Source organism: Halichoerus grypus, chromosome 10, assembly GCF_964656455.1.
Source record: "Halichoerus grypus chromosome 10, mHalGry1.hap1.1, whole genome shotgun sequence".
Classification (NCBI taxonomy): Eukaryota; Metazoa; Chordata; class Mammalia; order Carnivora; family Phocidae; genus Halichoerus; species Halichoerus grypus.
In genome coordinates, this window is record NC_135721.1 from 12,949,670 (window position 1) to 12,956,654 (window position 6,985).

Sequence of the window (6,985 nt, forward strand, 5' to 3'; positions counted from 1 at the left end):
TTGTACTCCACCCCTCCTGAACGCCCTCTACTGACCATAGGCAGTCACTGCAATTGACCTTTCGGGTCCTAAGAGTGTCAAAATATAGCAGAGACCCTTACTTCGACTGACTTCTAGAATTAGTTGTTGATAAACAGATCACAGAAAAGAAGGAGATGATCACCAAGAGCCAAAATAGACTCACTAAGAAAATTATCTTCTGCTAAACCAGAATCATTCTTTTTTATAATGGCATTATTAGTCTGATTATTAGAAAATACATTAAGTAGAATTGCCATAAAATAGTTGCCAAATGTTTCCCAATAAGCTTGTAGAAAAGATGCAGAGTTATTAGCTGAAATAAAAATCAGACAGGAGGTCCATGACATGGTTGAATAATCCAACCATAGAATTTATGCTAATGAATCTTGAAGGTTGGTCCAAGGCTCCATCAGCAATCCTATCGCACCCAACATCTTTATAAATGACATGAGAGACGATAGAAGACATATCATATTTTCCAATGACATATATTAGGCTGAACAACTCACGTGATACACAGAATCCACCTTCCAACTAACCTCACAAAACTCATTTTTAAGAAATAATTACTGGGTTTCTTCTATGTTCCAAGCACTAAAGACAGACTGACGGACAAGGACTCTACCTTCATAGACTAAATGTCTCATGGAAATTTAGATTTTTATTTGGAATCATTTAAATTAAAATACTGGAAACGAAGTCATTTTAAAAAAATACTTGGCCTAAACAAAACACACCTCTTGAAATATATATTCCATAAACTAAAAATACTCTTTAATCACCATCATCAGTGAAAGTCACAGAAGAATTCAAATAAAGGTGAAAGTTCCACAGAAATCTGCCCTAGTCGGATCGCATATGGGTAACTGTGAAACGTACAGAGAACAATGTTGACCGACTGAAGAGTGGCCATAGGTTGTGACCAGAAGGGCTCTAGACATCTTGCCACAGAAGGAACGCACTTAAATAAAAAGACATGTTTGTTGGGTTGGAGACAAGAAAACTAAGGAAGGAGACAATGTGTGGGGGTGTCTATGTGCGCATGCCCGCAAAGTGTGGGCATATCTATGACAGATGCAAAGGAGCAAAGGAGCTTTTTTCAAACGCTGAAGACATGTCATGTCCTTCGCTATGGTGGACTGCTGTCAACAGATACAGTTTTTACCACAAGCATGCTCTCCTTTCACTATGTGTTCTAGCAATAGAATCCTCTATCCTTTGGGAAATCTATTCCATATGGTCCAGAGAGAGCTAAATGCCAGGCTCTCACCCCCCAAGTAACACCCAGCCCCTTTTGGGGTGTCATAAGTTTTATGACACCCCAAAACCTGATCAGAGCCTCCACTGGATTTTTGCTGGTAATATTAGTAATCTTTCCCACCACCTGAACAGAGCCCAACAGAGAAGGAAACTAACAGGAAAAAGAAGAACACAGATTTAAAGAGATGAATTACTATGACATGGTTTGACTATCTGTATTCACCTTACCTGATGTTGGACTGATCACTGGGTCTTTTTAATAAATTATCTTTTTGTTTCAGGCACTTTCAGGGGGTTTCTATTATTTACCCTAAAAAAAAGTCCTGACCATCACTTTCAGGAAATACTACATGCTTTATGAACTGTGTCTTCCTTACACATCTTTGTAACCCAGTGCCAAGCAGAGCTTCTGGCATATAGTGAGTATTCAATAATTGTGGATTAAATTAAATGAACCAAAAGTTCAAGGAGGCTTATTTCTTTTTCTCAGTTAAGGCCATCTTCCTAAAGATTGGCATTGTTATGGACTGAATGGATACACCCAAAATTCATATGCTGAAACCTAATCCCCAATGTGATGGTATTAGGAGGTGGGACGTTTGGGGAGGTAATTAGGTGATGAGGATGGAGCCCTCATGAGTGGGATTAGTGCCTTATCAGAGACCACAGAGAGCTCCTTTGCTCCTTCCACTAAGTGGGGCTATAGGGAGAAGACAGTCAGTCATCTGTGAACTAGAAAGCAGGTCCTCATCAGACACCAAATCTGCCAGCACCTTAATCCCGGACTTTTCAGCCACCAGAACTGTGAAAAACAAATGTGGTTTAAGCCACCCAGGTTAGGCAGTTTGTTATGGCAGCCTGAATTAAGACAGGCATCGTTCAACATCAGCAACAAACCTACTACAGGCGCCTCTGCGGAGGGGTCCAAGCCGAGACTGCGGGGCTGCTGAGGGCGGGCACTTGGGGAAAGCATCCTGTACGTGGGCTCCTTCTTGTCCAGAGTCTGTGATTCTAGGTCATATGTGCCCTCTCTCTGCCACTGAAGATGCACTCTATGATGTTTGCTGTCCACTGTCATTGAAATTAGCTCATCTTTTGGCCTTTTCTTCCTTTTCTATACACGTTAAGGTCCATGAAACAGTAATTACTGGAAAAGGCAGAAGGCAAGCTGAAAGAAAACTGAAAAGGCAGCACTGAGACTAGGGAGGTCAGCATCTCAGCTCAGGCTGAGATTCTGAATGATTACAGACAGGGTGACTTGGGCTTCCTCTCTGTAAAATGGGCCTATAATCTACCAAAGAGATAACATGGAAAGCTATTTAAAATAAGATGAAGGGGGGGAAATCGGAGGGGGAGATGAACCATGAGAGACTATGGACTCTGAGAAACAAACTGAGGGTTCTAGAGGGGAGGGGGGTGGGAGGATGGGTTGGCCTGGTGATGGGTATTAAAGAGGGCACGTTCTGCATGGAGCACTGGGTGTTATGCACAAACAATGAATCATGGAACACTACATCAAAAACTAATGATGTAATGTATGGTGATTAACATAAAAAAAATAAGAATAAAAACAGAACAATATTTAGTTATATGTATGAGAACTGTCTGAAGGAAAAAATACGTGAATAAAAAAGCAAAAGATGGGGAAAACAGAAATATAAAATGGAATATCCCAGTGCCGAGCTGTCAAAGACCAAACGTGTGATTTACTGATCTCTAGGTAGATAGCACTGTATCAATCACATACTTTCATATTTTTTTTAAAAAGATTGATTTATTTATTTATTTTAGAGAGAGAGAGAGAGAAAGCTCAAGCCCGGGGCGGGGGGTGGGGAGAAGGAGAGGGAGAGAGAGAATCCCAAGCAGACTCCCCACTGAGCGTGGAGCCAGATGTGCGCTAGATTCCAGTGAGTAAGAAAAGGGTTGAGGTATAGGCAGGGAGAGGTAGGGGGCCCCTGACTAACTCTGAAACTATTCCTGACAAGCAGAAGCACTAAGAGTGAACAAGAGATAAGGAATAAACCAGAGCACCTGGTTTTGGATGTCAGGGAGTATTTTTCTTTGGCGGCTACACTGTAATCATAGAAAATGACCAGACCTCAAAGAAGTCATTATGGGTGTTATCAATAGTCCTTGCTCAAACCAAGATGGCACAAGAATCTCAAGGCCACAGGCTTCCTAGTCAAGTTTTCAATAAAAGACCAGCCCTAAGAAGCCTCAGTGGCAACCCATTAGAGACCCCTCTCACTCTAGAGAGCTTTCTCTTTTGTTCTCACCTTCACTTAATAAACTTTCACTTCACGTCACCCTTTCATGTCGGTGAAGTTCATTCCTCAACTCCGCGAGACAAGAACCCTGCAATCCTGTGACACCGGGACCCCGAGATCATGACCTGAGCTGAAAGCAAGATTTGAATGCTCAAACGGACTGAGCACCCCAGGTTCCCCTCACATACTTTCATATTAAATGATGGCTGTCATCAGAGCATCTTAAGTTTAAATGGATTCCATCCTTTAATTTTATTGTCTTGACTATCCTCTCAATTTCATATTTTGGCTATTACATTTTTACTTTGGACATAAGTAAAGGTATAAATTAAAATCTGAAAACAAAGCAAAGGGTAAAAATTGATTATAAAATGTAAGCCATGAGGCATTTGGACCACCAAAACCTGGAACTTTGAGTAGAAATCAGAAAAGGTGGTCCTGAATGACATAGTTCCCTCCACCCCGGCCTAATGGTTCCGCCTAGGAAGTAATTATCAGAAACGATTCTCCTGGACCATTGTTGAAGTTCCTAATCTGCTTAGCAGCTTCTTTATGTGTAATTTACACTTTCTTTGATTGCCAGGCAGCTGCAGCAAACACCTTTTTTTTTCTGGTCTTTTGGAAATTATTTTGTTACAGTAGGTAATACCAACTCTGACAATGCTATTATATTACTAATATAATTTGTGATGTATGCTGAAGTTAAATCCTGCCATCTTGGCTGTAGAACCAAGTTTACTCATATCTACACAGATAAAATAACAGCCCCAGGTCCTCATGGAAATGAGTGAATCATTGTGATGTTTCAATAAACACGGAGAGGCATCTATTCTTTTTTGAATCTGACCATCACCTGGAATTCAGCAGGACATGAACAGGCCAGAGATAGCAGGGCAGAGGAAGGAAGAGAGGCAGTGAGCCTGAACCAGAGAGAGGATGGAGGAAGGAGGGAGACATATTGCAAAGTATAAGGATCTGAGCATCTAATTTCTGGAAGAAAACAATCACAACCTCTAGAATAAAACCAGCAGTAGGGGCGCCTGGGTGGCTCAGTCATTAAGCGTCTGCCTTCGCTCAGGTCATGATCCCAGGGTCCTGGGATGGAGCCCCCCATCAGGCTCCCTGCTCCGGGGGAAGCCTGCTTCTCCCTCTCCCACTCCCCCTGCTTGTGTTCCCTCTCTCACTGTGTCTCTGTCAAATAAATAAAATATTAAAAAAAAAATAGAATAAAACCAGCATTGTTATCATGTACTCTTCCATTCTGAAAAGGGAGACAAACATGCTTACAGGGAAGAAAAGAAAAAATGGTGCCGTAAGATTTAATTCTGCATTCTGACCAGTCTTTTTCTGTTAGATCCCATATACGATCATGTGAGAGTGTCACTAAAAATGATCTAAGGGAAAAGGGAAAGTATAAGACGGAAATCTGTGTAAGGCTGAGGGCATTATTCATTTCTTTTGCAAAGCTGTGTTGTTATATTGTTCTTGGAATAAAAAAACAAAAGGCCTTCAGACACCAGCAAAGAAATGTTGCTTTGACTACTATGTTCTTAGCAATATGGAAAATATTTGGAGGGGTAACATATACATACGAAAATAACTCATGAGTCAAAAATCATTCCTGTGGGAAGTACTTTTAAAAGTATATAATTAACCTCAAACAAAGGCAAGTGAAGGACACCTTTCAAAGGGAGCCATTTCCGCACTGTGGAATTAATTCGCTTTTCTTTTTTTTCCAAATACAAAATGACTTTCTTTGATCCTCCTCCCACACACTAATTCAAGTAAACCATGCAGTATGAAGCTTTTTAAATACGGAGATAAGATGTTTCAAAGGTCATATTAACATCGGAAAATGGTCCTTGAACATTTTACAACTATTTAGAGATTTTGCACACTCGTTTACTAATTTTACAATTTTTGACCATTGGCATTTCCTGAAACCGGAGCTTGGAAGATTAGAAAATGCTGTATGTGCTGCTCCCAACCACGCGTTGGGACACAGCTAAGGGGAGATGTCAAATTCCAATCTGCGAGAGAGCAAATTTTGCCTAATCTTAAAATAGGGGCTGAATTCAGCAAAAAGAATTTTGGCAAAGTGAAAGGATAAATATTTCATTCTACAAAGAGCAAATTAATTAACATAGTAAATGAGTCTACCTTTTTTTTAAGATTTTATTTATTTATTTGACAGAGAGAGAGACAGCGAGAGAGGGAACACAAGCAGGGGGAGTGGGAGAGGGAGAAGCAGGCTTCCCGCCGAGCAGGGAGCCCGATGCGGGGCTCGATCCCAGGATCCCGGGATCATGACCTGAGCCAAAGGCAGACGCCCCGAAACGAGTCTACCCTTTAGGATACTGAAGTCCAGAGGAGGATCCTGAGATCGTTCTGCCTCTGACTTGACTCTTCCTGGCACTGTCTACACGGCAGATGTGCCCAGTAAACACCACTCCTACCTCAATGTCAGCACTAAAATCTCTTCCTGGAATTGGCAAAGCGTTACCTTGGAAATTCCCAGGTGTGTGTCAAAGACTGCCTTGAGTCACCAGATAAGCAGAAGAACGTTCTACGTGTAAATATGTACTGTCATGAATGCCTCAGTGCTATGCTTTCTAAATCTGACCCCACAGGAGAGGCACACAGACATCTTTAGAAATGCAGACTCCAAGGCCCTGCTCCAGAATCCAGCTTTCGGGAGACACCAACGCTGAAGAGAGGAGCAGTGGAAAGAACATACCAGGCTTCCTCAGGCTCAAAACCACAGGAAAAACAAGAGGCTGGAAGAATCCAAGTCTCCAAATACCTAAGATCTGTAGTCACTGTCTTCTCTCTGCCGTAGCACATGACTTCTTCTCAGATTAAGTAATTGGGTTACGTGATTTCTAGATCCTCCTCCTCCTAGTATTGTTGCAATTGCTTCCTCTAGCAATTACCACAAATCCAGCCTCCTCCTGGAGGCTGGGCCTGCTTCATGAGCAGACTGCAGCCCATGCAGTCACAATCAGAAGGGACCGTGCTTGCCCTAATTCTCCGTTGTCATCATCTTGAAATCCTTAAGAATTTTCCATAAAGGGGCCCTGCATTTCCGTTTTGCATCAGGCCCCACAAACCATGCAGCCAGTCGTGCCCAGAGGGGGCTGCACAATCTGGTCCCAGCCTACTCTCACCCCCTCTCCCTCTGCTCTTCTCTTCCTTCGTGGCACTCCAGCCATCCCCGCTTGATTTCTGCCCGTCGCGTGCGCTGAATTCATTTCCATCTCTGAGGTTCTGCACCTGCACGAGAGCACGTGGTCACTGCCTCAGAGGCCCCGCCTCACCACCATAGCTCACCCCCACCTCTGCTTATTGCGTTAACTATTTTATTTTCTCCAGAGCACTTATGAGCATTTGAAATCACCTTAGTCATTTATACCTTAGTGTACATGCTTAGTGCCTAT

General features: G+C 42.4%; 1 long non-coding RNA gene across 1 annotated transcript in view; it reads right to left on the reverse strand.

The window, feature by feature from the left end:
• The window catches only part of LOC144379332 (uncharacterized), a 338,757-nt gene extending 332,467 nt beyond the window's left edge, over positions 1-6,290 (reverse strand). Inside the window, exon 1 of the long non-coding RNA XR_013442152.1 lies at positions 6,052-6,290. This is a non-coding gene — a long non-coding RNA (uncharacterized LOC144379332). The remainder of the gene's footprint in view (positions 1-6,051) is intronic.
• Positions 6,291-6,985: the final 695 nt, after the last annotated feature.